The sequence below is a fragment of the Eschrichtius robustus genome, chromosome 17 (genome assembly GCF_028021215.1).
Source record: "Eschrichtius robustus isolate mEscRob2 chromosome 17, mEscRob2.pri, whole genome shotgun sequence".
Lineage (NCBI taxonomy): Eukaryota > Metazoa > Chordata > Mammalia > Artiodactyla > Eschrichtiidae > Eschrichtius > Eschrichtius robustus.
In genome coordinates this window covers 74,461,582-74,483,898 of record NC_090840.1, presented here as the reverse complement: position 1 = coordinate 74,483,898, position 22,317 = coordinate 74,461,582, and the positions used below count along the sequence as shown (strand labels likewise).

The window sequence follows — 22,317 nt, the reverse complement described above, 5'->3', positions numbered from 1 at the left end:
TGCTTTCATCTTTCAATGTTTATAAATGCCTTTGAAAATGGAATGTGCCACATACATACTAAGAGCTATTATTAACATGGTGCCCAAACACCTCTCTCCACATGATAGTCAAAGAACAAAGCATTAGGGGTGCAAGCAAGCATGTGTGTGCACACACTCCAATTGAGGAATGTTCTTTACTCTCACCCTGCCTTGGGAGAGGCAGGATATTTCACAGAGGCCAGAGATGGAGCAGAATCAGGGACATGCAAGGGTCGAAAGAGAGAATTCGATGACAAGCTTGGAACATAATTAATCAATGCAGTTATCAATGCAGTTTTTATTTCTCCTATTTGCTATAAGACATGAGCTAAGCACAATGGAAAATGGAAAAATGGCATGGATACAAGGTCCTGCTCTGGAGGACAGATATGACAAAGACATTGAGTCAGTATCTTCTGAAGTCTACTCTCAGAAGATAGAGTTAAAGGCCAGTAGACCAAGCCCCAAATGCAGATAACCCACCAGGACTGAGCAAGGAGAGATCTTGTTTATAGAACACCAGGGGTAGGTCATCTAAAATTTTTGCTGCAATTGCAGAGGCCATGTTTCTAAAATATTTTTGTTCATGAATACTTTAATCCCATGAAAGTTATTAACCCCCTTCCCAGAAAAATACACATGCAAATAAAATCTTGCATGAAGTATGTGTGGAATTCACAAATTTCCTAAAGCTCTGCCTTCCCTGGGCCCTTTTCTGTAGCTCTTGTGTAGCTATATACTCTAAATTGTGAAATTATCTAACTCTGATCAGATTCAAAGCAGAGAACAGATCTCCAAGTCTGGATTCTGGGCATCTAACGCAGTGCCCAGCAAGTCATGCACCTAAAATAAATGCTTGTTTAATAGATAAACACGGAATTAAGGTATTTAAAAGAACAATGAATCCTCCTTTAGCTGTATCTCTAAAGGTCTTTTTTATTTGTTTTATTTTGGGGTTGTTTTTTAATACTTCTCAGGCATTTGACCACCATAGGCTAGCAAGCCAAGAACGAATAAATGAATAAGTGAATCACCCAGAATTATTTCAAGAACAAAGGAAGGTTGAAACATTTGCTCTCTTACCCCCAACACAGGATGCAAACTCTGTCTTTGAAGAGCTCTAAGGAACTACGTGTAAACTGCAAAATTCACACCTAACATGGCAAAATTGAAGAGGTCTGTTTTCAGAAATCCCAGAAAAACAGCAAAGCAGAATGTAAGTCAAGCCCTTGATCTATCTGAGCAGAATCAGCCACGGTACACTTCTTAAACTTTCAAAGGTTCCTCCATCGTGAAGAAATGGGAGTAGGTCGCGCTTAAATTCACCGGCTGTAAATGTTGCCAGGATAAACCCTTCAACAAGACAAGCGCCCCCTGGCAACCATTCACTGGAAGAAATGGATCCTATCACTCAAGCAAGGTCCTCATTTACAAAAGTCAAGATGGCCAGAGAAAGGGAGGCAAAGACACGAGAGAGAGTAAACGATTGAGGGTAGCAGGGCGGGAGGGACAGAAGGAAGCCTTCAGAAGGTCAAGTCTTCTGGCTTCCTCTCTTTCTAACGTAGTCATTCCCCTTCAAGAGGTAAATAAAATCACACCATATGGGTATGACATTATGCAAATGAGGAGCCGGAGAGAAGACACCCTAATAGCTACTGAGAGCCAGATACCCAGATGGGAAGCTGTGCGGTGTCTCATCTCCGGGGGCCCTCACTCCGTGCCCAGCACCTTTGCATGCTGGTCCAGGGCTTCAAGCCTTGAGGGCTTCCAACTTCCGGCCACCTTGAGGGGCTTTTTAGTAAAGTGCCACGAAGATAAAATTAGAAACCGGGCTTCCTTTTTTTCCCCGTCACTCTATTAGTTACACATAAATCAGCATCAACTGAGAAACACACCCTCTCAATTTTCAATGACAGACACAAGAGTAGGCTGGGTTTTAGCCACTACCTCCACTCTGCCTCTCAGATCCTCTCCACCTGCCACCCCCAAACAAAAGAAAACCATGCCCCTCACCCCAGCATTCTCACCATTTCATCTGTTCCCTCTTCTTTCTAAATGTGTGACTGGTGGAAAATGGCTCAAGTTCTTTGACCCTCATCTGTGAAATGAGAATTAAAAAAATCTGTCCACTACAGGTACACAAAAAAGATGATCAACATCGCTAATCATCAGAGAAATGCAAATCAAAACCACAATGGGATATCGCCTCACACCTGTCAGAATGGCTATCATCAAAAAGAACACAAATAACAAACTGCTGGCGAGGAAGTGGAGGAAAGGGAACCCTTGTACACTGTTGATGGGAATATAAATTGGTGCAGCCACTGTGGAAAACATTATGGAGGTTTCTCAAAAAACTGAAAATAGAACAACCCAGCAATTCCACTCCTGGGTATGTATCTGAAAAAAACAAAAACACTAATTGAAAAGATACATGCACCCCAATATTCATAGCAGCATTATTTACAATTGCCAAGATATGGAAGCAATCTAAGCGTCCATCAACAGAAGAATGGATAAAGAAGATGTAGTGTACATATACAGCGGAATACTATTCAACCATGAAAAGAATGAAAATTTGCCATTTGCAACTTGGATGGACTTGGAGAGTATTATGCTAAGTGAAATAAATCAGAGAAAGACAAATGCTGTATGATATCACTTATAAGTGGAAGTTAAATAATACAACAAACTAGTGAATATCAGAAAAAAGAAGCAGACTCACAGATATAGAGAACAAACTAGTGGTTACCAGTGAGGAGAGGGAAGGGGCGAGGGGCAAGATAGGGGTAGGGGATTAAGAGGTACAAACTATTATGTATAAAATAAGCTACAAGGACATATTGTACAACATGGAGAATATAGTCAATATTTTATAGTGACTATAAATGGTGTATAACCTTTAAAAATTGTGAATCACTGTATTGTACACCTGTAACTTATATAATACTGTATAGCAACTATACTTCAATAAAAGAAAAATATTTTTAAAAAGGCTGTCCACCTGCAGAGTTGCCCTTATAACTGGGTGAGGTTTGGCAGCAAGCTGGTCACCCACTGCTTAGTGAAGATTGTTGTATGCAAATCATCATGAGTCCAGTTGGTTTATAACCCCAAATTCAGCCTCAAATATGATCCCCAAGGGCAAGGTCTTGTCACTCACTATAGGGGCTTTCAGTCTTGCAGGTGATCAAAAAATGCTGCAGACGCCAGAGATGGGAATAAAAGATTCATTGATCCTTTTCTTTCCCCAAGGCTGCTTTTTGTGCCATTTATGTTTATTGAGAGAAGAAAATGAGGGCAGAGGTTTCATAAGCGTTGTTTTTTTGTCGGTCATTTTGTTGTTTTTTCATAAGGGTCAAGGCTTGGTCCATTTGTATGTGATTTACATTCTCTTTTTGGAGACCGTAATTTTGTAAATTAACCTGAGATGGAGCATGGTGAATCATGGAACCTGCAGCATCTATGCAAAGCCTGCCTCTGGCAGGTGAGGTCTGCAGGAAGTCCTGCTCAGCTTCCTCAAGTGTGACCACACTCAGGAGATGCTTCTTTGTGAATGTTACTAGATGAATGTTATTGTTCTGCTGTAAAGTTTAGAAGTGTATTTTCAATAATTATTGACAAGTATTGATACCTGTTTTCCATTTAAAGTAGTAAGAGTGACTTTTGTTCTGTCATACTTCTATTTAGGTTTTTAAACAGTTACTCTAAAGAAAATATAAAATGAACAGTAATACAGAGGGTATCCAACTGAGTCAAACATCTTGAACTGGTTCTCCAATGATAATTTGTTTTTGAGAAACCATGGGTGAGTAGAGAAAACTTTGAAGAAAAGACAAGCTATCTGGGCTCCAGTTCTAGCTCTAGTGATTTTTCTGTGAAAATGTAGGCATACCATGTTACATCTCAGTTCACAGATTTTCCAATCAGTGACAGTGAGAATGATGTTACACAGTGGGAGATATCTTCTTCTCTCTCCTTTATTCCACTCAGAAAAAGCATCCTTATTCTTTAAGATTTACCCTACCCAACTACTCTCTGTTCAAAAAATGTATTAACTTACTCACTGTGGTAATCATTTTGTAATCTACACATATATCAAACCATTATACCTTAAGTTGTATAACACCTTAAAATTATGCAATGTTATATCTCAATTTTATCTCAGTACAGCTGGAAAAAAATTGTGTAAATATTTAAAAATGTATACACACACACACACATACACAACACACACAGTAAGGGGTTGAATGACGAAATGAAAGACTTGCTTTTCCAAGAAAAGCATGCCATCAAGTTTCCAGAAAAGAGGAATTTGTTGGAAACCCATCACCCTCTGTTGTAACATCAGTCTCGATCAGAACAATATCAGTTTTCATCGAGGAGCTGCCATTTAGAGCTGAGATCTGTAAACTACAGCCCATGGGCCACATCTGGCCAACCACCTGTTTTTGTAAGCAAATTGTTATTGGAACACAGCCACATTTGTTCAGTTACATATTTTCTATGGATGCTTTCAGGCTACAATGGCTGAAGCCTGACTCAACTAATACAATAGACAATATAACTGGCTTGCAAGGCAGGAATCAGTCACCTCCAGCCTGTGAATTCCTCCTAATAAAGAAGAAAGCTGAAGGGTCAGTAATGAGGGGTAGTTTATTCAGTGCAGGCCTCCTCATTTTGCCTGTTTGGCATTCATGAACCAATGAGAGAGAATATTACAGAGAGAATATTACAGCTGGTATGGGAGCAAGATATATCATAGGACCTACCCCCATTCATCAGAAAATAAATCCCCACTTGTAAATGTTTTCCTAATTCCATCAAGATCACAAAAGATTACGAATACTACAAATCAATGTTATTAAAAATGATATTTAAATCAGTAAATTGCATGAATGATCAGTAATGCTGAAAACCAATATCTTAAGCCCTCAAAGGACCTGCAGTTTGACTTCTGAGTCTAAAAGAGGCATTAAGTCTACCCTTAACAGCCAGTGAACACAGGGAGGGGATGAGAAGGTAAGGAAACTGGAAATTGGTGAATAAGACTCTGAGTAGATGAGAAAGAAGACTCTTTGACTCTTCTTAAGTCTTTGAGGTTGCACTCATTGGGAGATTGCATCATTGGTCAGGAGATATTCACTCTCCTTGCTCCAACACCGTGGACAGGGCATAATTCCCAGCCTCTATGACTGGGCTTGGCCATGTGACTTGCTTTGGCCAGTGGGCTGCAGGTGGGAAATGATAGGAGGTCAGTTTCAAGCTTTGTGTATTTCTAATCTATCTATCTCTCCCACTCCTGTATTCTCCGTGAGAAGTGGATGTCCAAGTGTCTGCTGCTGCTTCAGCCTGGGTCCAGGAACAAGAGGCATGTGGAGTACTCCTGAACCTGAAGTGCAGACAAGACCCAATCCACAGACCAAACCTGACCAGCAGACCCATAAGCAAGAAATAAATTTGGTAGTGAGAGGCCGCTGATATTGGGGGTTATTTGATGCTACAGTAAATCTGACTAACACAGTTCACTTCTTTGCCAATGAGGCTGTGGAAATGGTACGTTTATTATCAGATTTGTAAATTAAACACTTATGAAAACTTGAACAGTAACTAAATGCCCATTATTTCATTTTGCTCATAAGGAAGCTGAGATCGGAGAGTGAGTTGCCCAAAGGCTCTAACAAGTCAGTGGCAGAGCAAAGAGAAGAGGATTCCTGCCTTGTAATACCTAATTCTTACCCTGATTGGTTTGATTCATCATTAAGTCAGTCTTCTTAACCAACTGTGAATTTAGCATTGTAATCTAATAAACACTCCACACTCCATGCTATGAAAAAGTTCAGAAAGTGTTATCAGGAAAAAACAGCTGAGTTATTTTTAGATAAAGATAGGTACCAATATATCAACATTGCACCAGATCTCCTCAGAAATTCTCCATGAGATCACGGCCAGATGAGCCCTGACACTAAATACAACCACATTTTATTTTTCAGCCTAAGAATTAACATTCACACACTCCAAATGATGTTCCAGATTATCTTTCCAAGCAATCTAAATGGTCAGCAGTGGTGCTATTCCCCAAATAACTCAGACATGCGCTCAGATTAGGCAATAGATTACATGATTCTTATCTGCTAGTCCAACATCAGATGGCTGATTTTTCCTATATTCTTAGAACTTCAAATTAGGAGAAACTTTTGAGGTTATATGGTTCAACGTTCTAACAAATAAAGCTGAAGTTTGAGGATCTGAAAGATCTGGTTTAAAACCCCACCTCTGCAAAGAACTAGTGCATGCCCTTGAGAAAATCATTAAATCTCTCTAAGGCTTGGGTTTTCCATCTGTAATATGGAGATAACACTACTACTACTTCAAAAGATAGCTCTAGAATTAAATTAACACAGATAATCAAAGCACGTGGTACAATATGTGGGACAATGTAAGCATGCAATAAATATTAGCCATTAATATCATTATTATTATTACTGGATCCCCAAAAGATGGCCATTTGGCCTACTTTTTGAAAATCAACTTTATCGAGGAAAAATATGTGTGCAATAAAATGTACCCCTGTTAAGAACATGGTACAGTTTGGTGAGTTTTAGCAAATTTATACATTCATGCAACCACCATCACAATCACGATATAAAACGTGTCCATGACACTAGAAAGTTCCTTTCTAACCGTTTAAAGTCCATCTGTCCCAGCCCCAGTCCCGGGCAACCACTAATCTGCTTTCCACTAATCTGGGATGTCATTCTAAATTATTGTTTCCTGTTCTAGACTTTTACGTAAATGGAATACTGGTATATGTATTTTGTGTCTGAATTCCTCTCCTCAACGTATTTTGAGATCCTTTCATGTTGTAGAGAATATCAATAGTTTATTCTTTTTTATTGTGAGTAATATTCACTATTGCATGGGTATATTACCATTTCTTTATCCATTCATTTGTTAACAGGCAGTTGGATTGTTGTTCCATTTGGGAGCTAGAATGAATAAAGCTGCTCTGAACATTTGTGTACAAGTCTTTTTGTGGACACACGTTTTAATTTCTCTTGGATAAATACCTAGGAATAGGATGGCTGATTGATGATATGTGAGTGTTGACCTTTATAAGAAATTGTCAAAGACCTCTTCAAAGTGATGATAGTATTTCATGCTTTCACCAGCAATGCACAATAACTCCAGTTGCTCACACCCTCACTGATACTTGATATTGTCAGTCTTTTTAATTCCAGCCACTTTAATAAGTACATTGGTAACTTATTGAGGTTTAAGTTTGCATTTCTCTGATGACAAATTAGGTAGTGTATCTTTCTGATATTTATTGGCCATCATTATATCTTTTGTGAAGTGTCGGTTCAAAACTTCTACCCATGGAGAGAAAAGGGCAGGTATTTTATTATTATTATTATTATTATTATTATTATTATTACTGAGTTGTAAGAGTTCTTTATATATTCTCGCTATATATAGTTCTTTATATATATTCATATATATATATGGCAAAGGGCTTTTGTTTTATTTTTTATATATATTTTATTTTTATATATATTTATTTTTATGTATATTTATTTTATATATATTTTATTATATAATGTATGCCATATATATATATATATATATATATATATATATATATATATACACATATATATATAAAGAGAGAGAGAATATTTTTGTCCAATCTGTACATCCAGCCTATTTTAAACATACTAAGGAAATGTCACTCTCCTCCGAGACAATTCTGAAGTTTGATGGCTCTATGTATTAGGAATCTTGGGCTTACGTAGAAAAAAAGACCATTTCTTTAGAGCAACGATTGACAGACTACAGGCAAGGGCCAAACCTGGCCCACAGCTTGTTTCTGTGAATAAAGTTTTATTGGAACACAGCTATACTCATTCGTTTACATATTGACCATGTCTGCTTTTGTGCTACAAAGGCAGGTTGAATAGTTGCAACAGAGACCACAGGGCTTTAAAGCCTAAAGTATTTACTATCATCAGTCCCTTTACTGAAAAAGTTGGCCAACTGCTATTTTATAGCATTGGCCTGTTTGTTCTAATGCAGCTTTTGGATAACAGAAAAGAAATCTGTCACCTCCTTCAAGGATTTAAGACAACTTTTCTGTCTCCCCTTCCTTTCTTCAGGCTTAATAAATATCTCTCACCTTTTCCCAAAATAGGTTTTCAAGCACCAACATCATCTTTGCCTTCCTTCAGCTTGTTAGTTCCTATTAAATTGCCAACCGCAAAGCTATCATAGTCTTCCTTGTGATCAAATCACTACAGGAAATGAGAAAACCATTTACTCCTTTAACTTGGACTGCACAGGTTTTTAACAACCTCAACCTATGGCTTCAATTAGAAATGTGGTCAGTTATAACCCCAAGTGTTATTCTACTGAGAGAGATCTCCCCCCAGATTCTTTACTCATTCGCCCATCCGTTCATTCAACAAACATGTGAAGTGACTCTTGCGTTCAATGCATTGTATAAATGGTTATTTAAACCCAGATGCAAGATGCTGGATTCATACCTGTTCAATTCTATGAACTATGACTCGCGTTCCAGCACGTCATCTATGGCATGGGCTATTGTCAAGATTATCTGTTATTCTGCAACAAACTGCTCTAAATGCGATGTGTAGATAAAACAGTAACAATTTGCATAGTTCATGAATATGCAATTTGGGCCAAACCCAACAGAGAAGGCTCATCTCTGTTCTATGTGGCATCGACTAGGGTCCTCAGGCACCTCTCTCTCCACGTGGCCTCTCCAGCATGGCCAGGGTAGCCATCCAAAAGCTCATGTCCTAAGAGTCAGCCAGACGGAAGCGGCATCACTTTTTCTAACCTAGTTTTATAAATGACTTAAGCTCGCTTCTCCCACAGTTTATTTGTCAAGGTGGCCGTAAATTCCTGCCCCATTTCAAGCCAGAGGGAGAACTAGACTTCACCTCTTGATGGCATGTGAAAGAAGATGTAGACAGGTCTTAAAACTGCCACAGCTACCATCACTCTAATTGGAATGATGGTTCTCAAGCCGGGGCCATGAGGAGCTCTGAGAGTCCAGGAACTGAATTGAGTTTCTCAGTTGAGTTTCTCCACTGTAAGGACAGAACTTTAACATTTATTCTCCTAACCATCTCTCTCAAGAAGTAAATATTTATTTCTGTGTATCTGCGTCCACGTAGGAGGCTCAGAAGCAAAAAAGCAAAGCATTCCACTGGCCTGTGTAAAACAGGCTCTTTCAAGTTACTTTTCTCCAGTCTGGAATCTGTGGCCTGGAGCTCAGCCTCAGGAAGACGACCTCGATGTCTTTATGATTAAATTCAAAGAGGAGAATAAATGTTCCTGCTCTCCTTGGGCCTCTGAAAGATGCCATGAAATTTTGCCGATGTAACTGGATAAAAGGAACTCTTTATAATACGTAAATTTTGCCAGCACTGTCTCCTTAAGACATCTTCTCAGGCTGGCAGAGAGGTAATGCATCCTGAGTGCATTTAAAGTGAACTGGGCTTTTCTATTTTTAACTAGCATTATTTTTTGAATTGTTAAATATGAATCCTATTACATTACTCAAGGAAAGGTGGATGGAAGTTTGAAATAGACCCCAGAATTGTTAACTTAGAAGCAGCGACGGTGCTAAGGAATACAGGCACGTGAATTTTGAAATTAATATCCCCGCTCCAATGACATCAGTATGAAACCTGAGGAAATCATGTAACCTCTTCATGCCTCAGTTTCCTCATTTGTCAAGTAGGAAGAAGCCAATGATAAATACTCACCAATGTTCCCAGTGACTTTCAATAAATGTGGAGGGCAGAAATGCTTCGGGATTAACTTCTACCCTCCGGGCCCCAACAAGGGAAAAGAAAGAGCAAAATAGAGCAAACGTGGGACTTAGAACTAAAAGTTCTGCTTCCAAATAGCTTTATGTAACCTCTCTGAGCCTCTGTTTCCTCATCTATAAACTGCAGGTGGCCATCCTTGTATGGCCCATATCCCAAGGCTACTGGGCTAATCAAATGAGATAATGCATGCAAAAGAGCACCATAAACCATAATAGCCTCTGCATCTGCATCTGTCAATGGCAGTGTTAGAGAAAAAAAAAAAAAAAGTTGTGCGAGTTGATCAGGTTCTAAGGTAAAAATATTGAGAAAGTGGGAAGAAAGGGCAGGAGTTGGAACTCAGCTGAGCTCTCGCCTTTTGGTCTGAAGCGATAAAACAAAATATCTGGAGCATGCCATGATGTGATTACTGGACATGTATTCTACGAGACAGCAGAAAGGGGAAAGGAGGAAGGGTAGGGCTAACTCGCTCGGATGGAGGACCAGCTCCATCCATACCAGGCAATGGTATGAATCCCGTTGCCTGGTTCTGATCCTGAATACAGCACTTCTAAGCTGCAAGACCTTGGCAAGATAATTAAGCATTGGGATAATAATAGTGCCCCTCCACGGAGTCGTCGTGAAGATTATATTAGTTACTGCAAGTGCTTAGAACTTGAGTGTTTCCGATAAATACTCAGTATATGTTATATTTATTCATTCATTTATTCCACTCAATTAACACATATACATTGAGTGTTCAATCTGTGCCAATCCCTGTTTCAGGAACTGGGCATATAGTCATGAGTAAAACAAAATCCCTGCCCTCAAGTAGCTTGGAGTGTGTTCTAGCGCATTTCCAGAAAGACAATAGATGAATTCTTATACAGGATGTCAGTTCAGGGCTTCCCTGGCGGTCCAGTGGTTAAGACTTCACCTTCCAATGCAGGGAGTTCGGGTTTGATCCCTGGTCGGGGAGCTAAGACCCCACATGCCTCGTGAGCAAAAAAAACACCAAAACATAAAACAGAAGCAATATTGTAACAAATTCAATAAAGACTTTAAAAATGGTCCAATCAAACAAATCTTTAAAAAAATGTATGTCAGTTCATGACAGATACGATGGATAAAAGTAAGACGGGGTACAGGGGATATGAGATTAAGGGGTTGCCCATTTCAGGTAGAATGGCCAAGGAGACTTCCTTGATCTCTGATGTACTGAACATGTAGGCACAGGTACGGTGGGCTGCCCAGATACACCTCAGGATGCAGGCACTCATTCCGCCGACTACCAGGACCTCTAGCTGCTGCTCCAAGACTCAGTCAAAGAGAGCTTTCATCTCAGACCATTTCTCAGAAGGCAGCCTGCATCTATGACTGGCCAACGTGGAAGTACAAAAGCCTAACCATTTGTCCTCAGCTGGGACAACTCTGAAGGGCCATCCCAGCTCCCTGTGGGATTGCTGGAGGTCTCCACTGAAACTGCATCATGGAACAGCTTCTCCCTCTGCCCAGTCCTGCATCCCTCCCCGTGTTGTTGTTGTTTCTGAGCTCACTCCCCAGTCAGCCTCCTCCACACAACCCTCAGAGACCTAGACTCTCTTTCCCAGGAAATCTGACCTATGATGAAAGCTACGTAACGTGTACAATATCTTTCAGCGTGAAGCGGTGGAACAAGGATTTGCCCCCCGGGGCTGCCTGCCTCTGTGGTTTGGGGCCTCTTCTGTTGTTATCAGCAGTGGTGCATTCCACTCTGTTCCAGCCAGGGAGGCAGCAGGACACTTGGAATTTCTTGGAATTTCTGAGCAACCCAGAGCAGGAGGGTGGGTGTAGCTGTGGATAAGAAAAGGAGAGGAAGTGTTCATTTCAAGAGCAGAAGACATTAAGTTGAAACCCAGCGATGATGAAAATGCACCAACACATTTTGAAAAGAAACTTGTGATATTTTAGAATTTGACTCATTTTTTGCTACAGGTTCTTAGTCCTTGTGTAATAGATGTACAATGGTTTATTTTATATATTTAAAAAATAAACCTCTTTCCAACTAAGTTCTAGCTTTAGTTTGGTTTTCTATCAAGTCTGTTTTCATACGTTTTAGAATGTCATTTTTATCTTGGGATAAAGGAACTTTGGGGAGCCCCAAAATGTGATTGATCTTCCTCCTAATCTCAACGATGTACTTATTTTTATATCTGGATGCCTTGAAGGATACCTGCCTTTGGTTCAGCCTGCATCCCAGATACAACAGGTCCAGAAGCTGGCAATATGGTAAGTAGACATCCCAGACTGGGAAAAGGAACACAGAAATTCTTCAGGTGTTGGGCAAGTCTTCCTGAAGCAGTGTCACAAGCCACTGGAGAGGAATCTAGGAGACAAAAGAAAATTAGAGTCACTGTAGTAAAATCTAATGGAGAACAAAAACCAATAAAAACATCCAGGACCTGAGGAAAAGAACTAATTCCAAATTTACATAATTTTTTATAAGTACTTTGGACCCACTCCAGATGTATGTTTGCAAACTGCATTCTCACAATACCTCTATACGGAAGGGGATATTAAATCTACCCTAAAGTTGTGTAAACTGAGATTCATGGTAGGTAAGTGACTTCCCAAAGTTTATACTTGTGAGTTGAGAGTGAGTACCTCAACCCTGACTGGCCAATACCCAGTGCCATGCCCAAAAGCAGGAGTTCATTTTTATGATCCTTAGAAATACAACTCAGGGAAAAAAATTCCAGTTCTTTCATTGTCCTACTCTTTCCTGCCCTGAGATGCAACATTGTAACCCTTGTTAAACTTGAGCCAGGCAAGTGGATTCTTTGAGTTCATCTGCAAGTATGTGTAAAAGGATCACCCTCTCTGGAGGTACAGTTGTTCCCTTTATCTGTGGTTTTACTTTCTTCGGTTTCAGTTATCCATGGCCAAACTTGATCCAAAAATATTAAATGAAAAATTCCAGAAATAAACAATCGATATTTAACTTGTGTGCCTTTCTGAGTAGCTTAATGAAATCTCGTGCCACTCCACTCCATCCTGCCTGGGATCCCCAGCCATCACCATCATCTGCTCCTGGCATCCAATCATCAACATCATCACAGTTCAATGATCCAGGATCACCCGAAGCAGATGATCCTCCTTCTGAAGTATCATCAGAAGGTCAACAGTATCCTAACACTAGGTCATAATGCCTACATCATTCACCTCACTTCTCATCATAGGCATTTTATCATCTCACAACATCACAAGAAGAAGGGTGAGTACCGTACAATAAGCTATTTTGAGAGAGAAAAAGAAAGAGGCCACATTCACATAACTTTTATTATGGTTCTATTTTATTATTAGTTGTTGTTGTTAATCCCTTACTGTGCCTAATTGATGAATTAAACTTTATCATAGCTATGTGTATAAAGGAAAAAAACATGGTATGGTTCGGTACTATCTGTGGTTTCAGGGCATCCACTGGGTTTCCTGGAATGTATCCCCCATGGATAAGGGCCAACTACTGTATTTGTAAAGACTAAAATCTCTTTTGCTCTCCCAGAATCTTTTAGACCTCCACTGTGGCACTAACATCAGTGGATGAACTCTACATTATCAGAGCTGACACAGAAAACGTTACAAAAATTTTAGTTGCACAGCCACCTTCAGACAAGTTCCAGCCTCCCCTAGAGCCAGTGAAAAGAATGATACATTGGTTCTGAGTAAGAAATGATTAAAAGAGAGGCCTAATGATATCTCTACTAATGACTCTGAATTTTACTTATGCAGTGTTGGCCTCTTTCCACTTCAGAATCTTGGATGAATGTCTAAACCCTGGTAATGCCTCAGAGCAAATGTTACCTAATCTCTAACTGAACTTTATAAGAATTCAATGGAATCCTATCCGGCAGAAGTATGAAGTATGAATTATTTTTATCTTCTGTTTTCCTTGAGTAGTGTGTCCTTGAACATTTAATCTCTCCGAGCCTCAGCTTCCTCATCTGCTAAATGGGGAGATCAATGGTCGTTCACTTATTATGCAGGGCTAATGTGAGCAACAAATGATCCCTTTGGTCTCATATTGTGTGTCGACTGTTTAATGAAAAAAAATTCTAATCATATTCCCTCCCCACTTCCCCATGCTCAACATGCCTTTGGAGTTGCCAGTTGCCCAGGGCAACCACTTGAGCTTGGTCCTCCAGACTTTTCATGAGCTGGCTTCTACGCCCTGCCTCTTCAGGCTCCACAGCACAACCTTCCTTCTCACCACAGTCAAAGATGCCATTCCTGAGACCCTTTGCTGACTTTCACTTTGCATTGCTCTGTTCAGTCAGCTTCCTCTCTCTGAAAACCCCTTGCCCTTTCCTCTGTCTGCCTGGTGAAATCAAGTTCATAATTTACAACACCACTCTCAAATGTTCCCCTAGAGAAACTTTCCCTGCCCCTCTCTGGCCAAGCCCTGAGCTCTACGGAACTTTGTCCATACCACCAGCCACGACCAAAAGTGTTCTGGCCATACTCAAGGTAACCCCCTGGGATTAGCAGAATCACGATCCAGCAACTCAGGTCTCCTGGCTCCCCTGCTCTCTTTCCACAGATGCTTCCGTGAAAAAAATACAAAATTATTCTAGGAATTGTGGGAGACTCTGATGAATGCCCAAGACACTTATTCCCTGTTTTACAGAGCTAATCTACCCAGTTATTCTAATAAAATTGTGGAAACGCAATTGGCCAGATCCTATGACTCACTCACCGCTGGCTCTGGCTCCTCAGATAAGGCAAAGAGAGCTGGGTACGGAGCTTACCCAGATAATAAACCAGAACAAAAATGAACTCAGGGGCTGTAATTCCATCAAGGGTCTCTGATAGTGACAGAAACCCCCAAAGCAGGTTTCTGTGGTCACAGGAAAGACCACCTCAGTGAAATCATTAGTCCCTGCCATATTTGGCTTTGATTCTGACAGTGACAAGACTCACCAGATAAGCCCACTGGTTGCAGTAACAGATTGGGTTTGGGCAGCAAGGCTGTCTACAAATGAACGATTCACTTCACGTCAATGAAAGCACATGAATCTCCGTTTAGTGGCGCCTTGAGTCCACAACCTCAAAATAGAATTGCATCTCCTCCAACTAGAAAACCTTCCTGTACACAAAAATTGAAATACATCAGGATGCATATAAGTCACAGGCAGAGAGCTTTTGCTGTTATATCCAACTAGCCATAAATTCTCATCAGGTATTGGATGCCAAGAGAATCTGTAGGCAAAGAGAAAGTGGGAACAAAGTGATGACTCTGCCTTAGAATAATAACATGGAGTCTTTTGCATAACATTGTACAACAATTATCTTGGTAGATCCTCACAAAATCCATAAACATAGGTGAGTAAGCAGCATAATTGTCCTCATTTCACACATAAGAAAAATGAGGCCCAAAGATTGTGAATGAATTTCCCAAAGTCACGCAGAGGAGAGGCTCAGGGCTAGAAACAGTCCCCAGTCTGACCCTTTTCCACTCCACTAAACAGCCTTCTACCCAGGGGCTTTCATGCACCATCAAATAGAGAAAATCAGAACCACTGAGCTTCTATAAAAGAAAATGGAAAGTACTACATTCCAAAGGAAACTGGTTGTTTCTGAAGCTATCAGGTGATAATATTTTGTATTATTAATAATAAAGCCGGACTAGGTTTTCTTATCCATACTTTTGGTCTTCACTCTCCACGGAATGTGTTTTACTAGGAAGAGACTATAATGTATCTGGAAATGCATGGGATTTGGCATCAGACATGGGTCCAAACACCAGCTCTGCTGTTGACTAGCTGTGTGACTGAGGACACGTTAATTGCTTTGAATCTGAATTTCCCTATCATGAAAATAGGGATGATAATAGATTCATCACAGAAATAGGGTAGGAAGTAAGCAAAACAGCATGTGAAAAGTGCTCCACAGGGTGTACCTGGCACATAGTAAGTCCTCAAAACTGTCTGAATCTGGAGAAACAAGTTCCTTCACCACGTCACATCTGCTAATGACGAGCAGAGCACTCACAAGCTCTTTTAAAGACTGGCTTCGTGCAGTGCGGCCCCACCAGGGCACTGCTCCTGGCTCAGCATCTCACACTTTGTGAAGCAGGGGCACGTTCACGATTAGGGAATCAAATCATTGTCTTCAGATCTCTGTCACTGGGCGAGGAATTAAATCAGCCTTTTTATCCACCAGCAAAAGGGAAAGTCTTTCTTTTCTTTATGAACGGAGTTGCTGACTTATTAGTTCACATGAAACATGTCCTAAGCATCTGAAATAAACCCCAATACTGGGAAAGTGCTAGATGTCAGTTAAAATTTTTTGAGCACCTGCTAACTGCCAGTCTCTCTGTAAAGCACTTCCAACCACATTGGCACATTTGAGCCTTGCAAACATCCCTACAAGTAGATTCTCTCCATTTTACGAGTTAGGAAATGGAGGCTCAGAGTCGCCCAAGGTCACATAGCACCTACAGCAGCTGAGCCAGGGTTCCACCTCTAATGTTCTTCCCCTTTCCTTTAGGACGAGGGCTCACGGCCATACGGCTCCCAAGTCTCCATCAAAGTCAGCATCCAACAGAAAGTACCAAGAGTGAGCAGGGACAGATGAGAGTGAGAGAGGCCCCCATCACTGACTCACGACCAGGGGGAATCCGTGTCAGACCTTCATGCACTCTGCCTCTTTACTTGTGAAATGGAACAGTACCTTACTTGGTTTAGATTTAAGTCAGTCTCAGATTACTAAGTAGCCTGATTCATTTCAGAATTTTGCATGTGTAGTATGTTTCCCAGAAAGCCATTTGGAAGACTAGCCTTTCTTTAGGTTTGCTTTTGATTATTTTACTAAGAGAAAAATCTTCTTTTTTTTCACATTCACCCAAAATTTATGGAGTGAATGCTATGTGCCTGGCATTCTAACTAGGTTCTGGGGGATAGAGAAACCAACCAGAGAGACTCCATCTCTGCCCTCATGGAGCTGACAGTCTACTGGGAAAGACTGGACTACCAATCACCAAACTGTAAAAGTGATCATATAATCAAAATTCTGATGAGTGCCTCACAGGAGTTCAGAATGCAACAAGTGCTATCAAGGGACATGCCGCAATCTCGGGGTCAAAGAGGGCTTCCCTGAGAAAATGATGCTTAAAGGGAAAGCAGAAGGATGAGTACAAGTTAGCCAACTGAATGAGGGTAGTGATACCCCAGGCAAAGGAAACAGCACTTGCAAAGTCGTGGAGTCAAGAAGGAGCAGGATTTGTTTGAGGAACTGAAAGGAGACCAGAGTGACTAAAGCATAGAGACCCAAAATGGAAGGAAAGGATATGAAAACCGGGCCAACAGAAGGACGGCATTGCTTTCAAAAGCACTCATCGGTAATGGCTTTAGTCCTTGTGAACATACATGCTCAACCCCACGCACATGCTCTGTAATACAGCTGATATTTACAGATGTTAGACCTCAACAAATGAAGGGTTCAACTGATTAACTTTTTTTCTCCTTCTCTTCCTCTTCCACCTTCTATTCTTCTTGATCATGATCCTACTTTCTAAGCATGGTAGGAAACACAGAGACAAGGAATTTCCTAAGAAACTGTAGGTGTTCAAAGGGTACAAAGTTCCAGTTATGAGATGAATAAGTTCTTAGGATGTAATATGCAGTGTGATGACTATAGTTAACAATACCGTGTTGTTTACTTGGAAGTTGGAGGAGAGTAGATCTTGAAAGTTCTCACCACACACACCAAAAAAGGTAACTATTTGAGGTCATCTTATTGTAGTAATCACTTCACAATATACCCACATAGTGAATCATCACGTTGTGCACCTTAAACTTACACAATGTTATATGTCAGCTGTATCTCAATAAAGCTGAAAAAGAAAACAAAATTCAAAAACAGTGAAAAAAATCTGCTTTGTACAGCCTCACGGATGTCTCTAAGGGGACACGGTATAACCTTAAGCAAAAGCAATACATTTCAGGGATTTTTCCTTTCTTCTGCAAAACTGGAGTGTTTAAACATCTCAGAGCACTTATAGGATTAAAGGGGGTAAAGTACATAAATCTACTGAGTGCAGTGACCGGCACAAATAGTTATGTACTAAACGCCCCCTTCTTTCCTACCCATGTGAGGTAGGAAACAGGAAAGGTGCGTTGCTTAGGTGGGACTAACCGCTGTAACAAAGAAATTCTATGCACAATGGCTCAAACATGAGAGGAATTTTACTTTTTGTTCACTCATGTCTGAAATGGGTGTTCCTGGCTGGCGGCCAGATCTCTTCTGCACACAGTACAGGGACCTTCATTCCCTCTCAAGTCTCCATCAGGTTCTTCTGCCTCAAGTTGGCAGAAAGGATAAAATGTGGAGGAGTACTGCCCAGGCCAGGCCTGAATATCAGGGCCCTGTCGCGTGGCCACACCTAACCGTAGGAAATCAAGTCCCGCAGGATACCTGGGGAGGAGAGGGAACGGGGGTGTAAGTGACTGGCCAGCTGTCTTGGCCACCCCACCAAGATGAGAGGGAGCTCTTTGTTACTAGCCTAAGTAAATTAGCGTACCTACAAGTAGGTACTACACACTTCCTTCCTGCAGCGCTCCCTTGAAGTCTCGGGCAGGTGTGGCAATAGCAGTGAGTAGCGCCATTACCTTCCTCCCAACCTGGAAGCTCCTGAGGGCATATTAGCAGCCTGACTTCTCCCTCTCCTTATCTCCACGAGCACCCAGTCACTGGATTTGTTTGCTTTTCTCTCCTAAAATATGTGAAAACCCTTCCTCTTCCTGTGATGACCTCCTCTGCCCTTTATCTTTACTCCCCTGATTCATGGCAACAGTTTCCTTACGTCATCTCTAGCCAGACTGGCTCCTGTCCATCCCATCGACTTCGGACTCCAGTCCCCCCTCCTAGCCAGGGCCACCAAACGCACTTGCCACTGGCCTGTTTTAATCCTATACGGCGCATCGAAGTTTGCAGGATAACGTCCAAAGCCCCTAATCTGACAGCTGACGGGAAGCGGCCCTGCCTCCCGTAGAGCCTAACCTTTCTCTGAGTCCAGCCTTGTACCTACCTGTCCGGCAAATTCTTTATGGTGCCCTGCATACAGCCGCCAGGCTATCTCTCCTCCAAGTCCTCTTTGCTCCTGTTGACCTTCTACTGGTATGCATGTATTTAAAGTCCATCCCAGGCATCCCTAACTCCTGCAATCCCCCTGTGACCTTCACCTTGCTCCTGTGTGTTCTCCAGATGCCCTTTGTATATATTTCTTGCTGAACTATCACTGTAGTGATAATGTTTATTGGTATTTCATCCACCCATTGCGCTATCCCTGACACTCCCAGCAAGTCGACAATTTTGAGAGCCTTGAACGTCATTCTAAGGGCTTGGAGGTTAACCCTGGAACGTAAGAGGAATTGCTGAGGATTTTTGATAAAGGGAGAGATACAATGTAGTCAATATTTTAAGAAGATAAATCTAGGGGGAGACCACAGGTAGATGATGGGAAGGACTAAATGTATGCAGGACCACTTGTATGGAAGGGAGAAGACCAATTCAACCAGATGTTATCTGTGTGACCTTGAGCACACCACCTCTCAGAGTCTTGTTTTATTTATGAACAAAACGGAAATAATAAATCATGCCGAACCGTCTCACCAGGTCAATGTGACGTCACTGCGGAATAATGTATACTAAAGTGCTTTATAAAAGTCCAGTGAAATTATTAAGGCTAGTAGTTAAAATCCAAATAAATCCAAAGTGAGACACTCCTACCATGTCTTCAGCCTCGAATAGAGTCCCTTCTTGAGGTCAGATGCGTCCCTGGACTGCCCAGTATTCCCCTGTGCGATGCGAGGCTAAGATTATCCCTACTTGCCTGTCGCCTGTGAGCTGACTTCCAGTATCTGAAGGGTTGTCATGCGAAAGAATGGGATTAACTCCACGGAGCTGTGTGACGGTTACCAGGAGACAAATACTGACTCAACCTAAGGAAAAACTTTCAAACGGTCAGAGCTGCCCAAAGGCTGCCTGGGGCTGGGAGTGCAGGTGGGTGGGCCGTGAAACCCTTGAGATTAGAGATGATGAAAACAAAGCTGGGAGACCATGGTGGCCGAGTCCACACATCAGTAAGGTTTGGACTGGTCGGCTTCTAAATGTCCTTCCAATTCTAAAACTTCATTGTCTGCTGCCCCTGGGGACGCCTCTATAACTATGCATGTTACTCACATTGTCAGTTTATGACATGAAACGGTTGATTTAGAGTTTTCTCTCCTCCACTAGACTAGGGTCATCCAAAAGGCAAGGACTGAGTCTCCTCCAACCTGGGATTCTCAGTGCCTGCAGCAGCTTCTGGAGCACAGTAAACCCTCAGTAAGTGCTGGTAGAATGAATGGATGGATGAGTGAAATATGCTGGGTGTGTTGGGATGATGTCTTTAAGTTCGGGCTAAGATGAGTATTTCATAGTGAGGCTTGTGTGTGATCATGTTGGTCTAGATTGATACTTTCCAACTTGGAGTCCTTCAACTCCTAGAAGTCCTATTTTCAGTATTAAGAAAAAAGCTAAGGGCTTCTCTGGTGGCGCAGTGGTTGAGAATCTGCCTGCCAATGCAGGGGACACGGGTTCGAGCCCTGGTCTGGGAAGATCCCACGTGCCGTGGAGCAACTGGGCCCGTGAGCCACAATTACTGAGCCTGCGCGTCTGGAGCCCGTGCTCCACAACAAGAGAGGCCGCGACAGTGAGAGGCCCGCGCACCGCGATGAAGAGTGGCCCCCGCTCGCTGCAACTAGGGAAAGCCCTCGTACAGAAACGAAGACCCAACACAGCCAAAAATAAATAAATAAATAAGTTAATTAATTTAAAAAAAAAAACAAGAGAAAAGCTAATAAAAGTCGGGTGTTCGTCCATGTTACAGAGTGCCCAAAATTCAAAACCACCCAGTTTCTCTGCATTTAGCTGGGAATTTATCAACTTGGTGTGGTCACTCTTTATCTCCTATAGCAAACCATCACACTGGAACTTCAGACGTATCATCTCATTTAATCTTTATGTGAAACCTGTATGTTAGGGCATGCTGTCTCTAGCTTACAGACAAGAAGATATGGGCTCAGAGGGGTTTTGTGACCTGCTGAGTAATGGAGGTTTAGAGCGTCAGAGGCAGAATTTCGCCCCAGTTCTGCCTGGCCTCTAAACTCACGCTCTCCCCACGTAATACTCGGCTTCATTTCAGAGAAGAAGGCTTCTCTGATGTGCGTGTCTTTCACTGAGATGCTTCAGATGGGGGTCAGTCTTGGCAATTAGCATTTCCTTCCCTTTGATGAGAACAATGGGTGTTCTCATCTTCCCTTCTGACCACTCAAAAACCCCTGAGTTTAACGAGAAGGCAGATGCACTATCCACCAAATTATACCTGACCTCATAGATTTCCCAGCCTCAAAAACCCCCCAACACCACAAGCCCCCTCTTCCAGCTGAATCTCCTTCTTACCCTCAGATGTTATTACATAGAAGAACATCAAGAAGTCTCCCAGGCCCTCTATTCCAGACCTTATATTTTTCTAGTGTTGACAACTTAGTACATGTCCACACTTCCTTTTATGGGGAAAGATAAGACTCTGATGGTAATCAGAGCACCAGGGTAGGAAATGCCACATTCCTCCATGTAAATATTTGACTAAGCTTTCTCCGGGCCATGCATCATTATGCCGAGCCCCCAGAAAAACTTCAGGTCCACAGATCTGCAGGTGAGATACCTTGGCAATGAATTATGAGAGGGCTTGTTTAAAAACCAAGGCCAGAGCAATGTATTTCTGGAAGGGGTGAGGAGGCCTGCTCTACGTGACCAAAAGCTGTTCTGAGAAAGCCAAGAATAGAGGCTGGGTCTCAGCTGGGCTGGAGTTTCTCCTTCAGCCAACTAATCCCTGAAAAGAGGGACCTGTTTGGATGGTTTTTAAAAGAAGAAATGACTGCCAACTATGTAGCTAATGTCCATGTAAGTGAAAAACCAGAAGCAACCTGAAGGTCAATAAAGAATTACTTACATCCACCAATGCAGTGGGCAAACAATAATAAAAGTATTGATAATCATAGCTAACATGTATTGATTGCTGACAACGTGCCATTATAGGTTCTTCTCATTTAATCCTCACAACATTGTCCTAAGGTCTCTTAAATTGTTCATTACGCCATTTTACAACTGAGGCAGAGAGAGGTTGAGTAACTTGGCCAGGGTTGCCCAGTAAGCAAGTGATGGAGCAGAAAACTATGCAGACATCGGAAATTCTATTATAAATGAATATCTGTTGACTTTAAAATATGTTCATGATATTAAAGGGATAAATGCAGTTTCCCAAATTGTGTGATTCCATTTTTTTTAAATTATGAGAAATGGAGAACCATGGCTACTATTAAAACACAAACACACACACACACACACACACACACACACACCCCAGAAAATAAAAAGTGAG

At 41.6% G+C, this 22,317-nt stretch overlaps 1 long non-coding RNA gene across 10 annotated transcripts in view; it reads right to left on the bottom strand.

The window, feature by feature from the left end:
• Nucleotides 1-10,614: 10,614 nt before the first annotated feature.
• LOC137751561 (uncharacterized) overlaps nucleotides 10,615-22,317 on the bottom strand; it is a 379,806-nt gene continuing 368,103 nt past the window's right edge. For all 10 annotated transcript variants that reach the window (XR_011070852.1, XR_011070845.1, XR_011070857.1 and 7 more), the window contains 2 exons: nucleotides 12,074-12,222; nucleotides 10,615-11,690 (listed from right to left, as the gene is read on the bottom strand). This is a non-coding gene — a long non-coding RNA (uncharacterized lncRNA). The remainder of the gene's footprint in view (nucleotides 11,691-12,073; nucleotides 12,223-22,317) is intronic.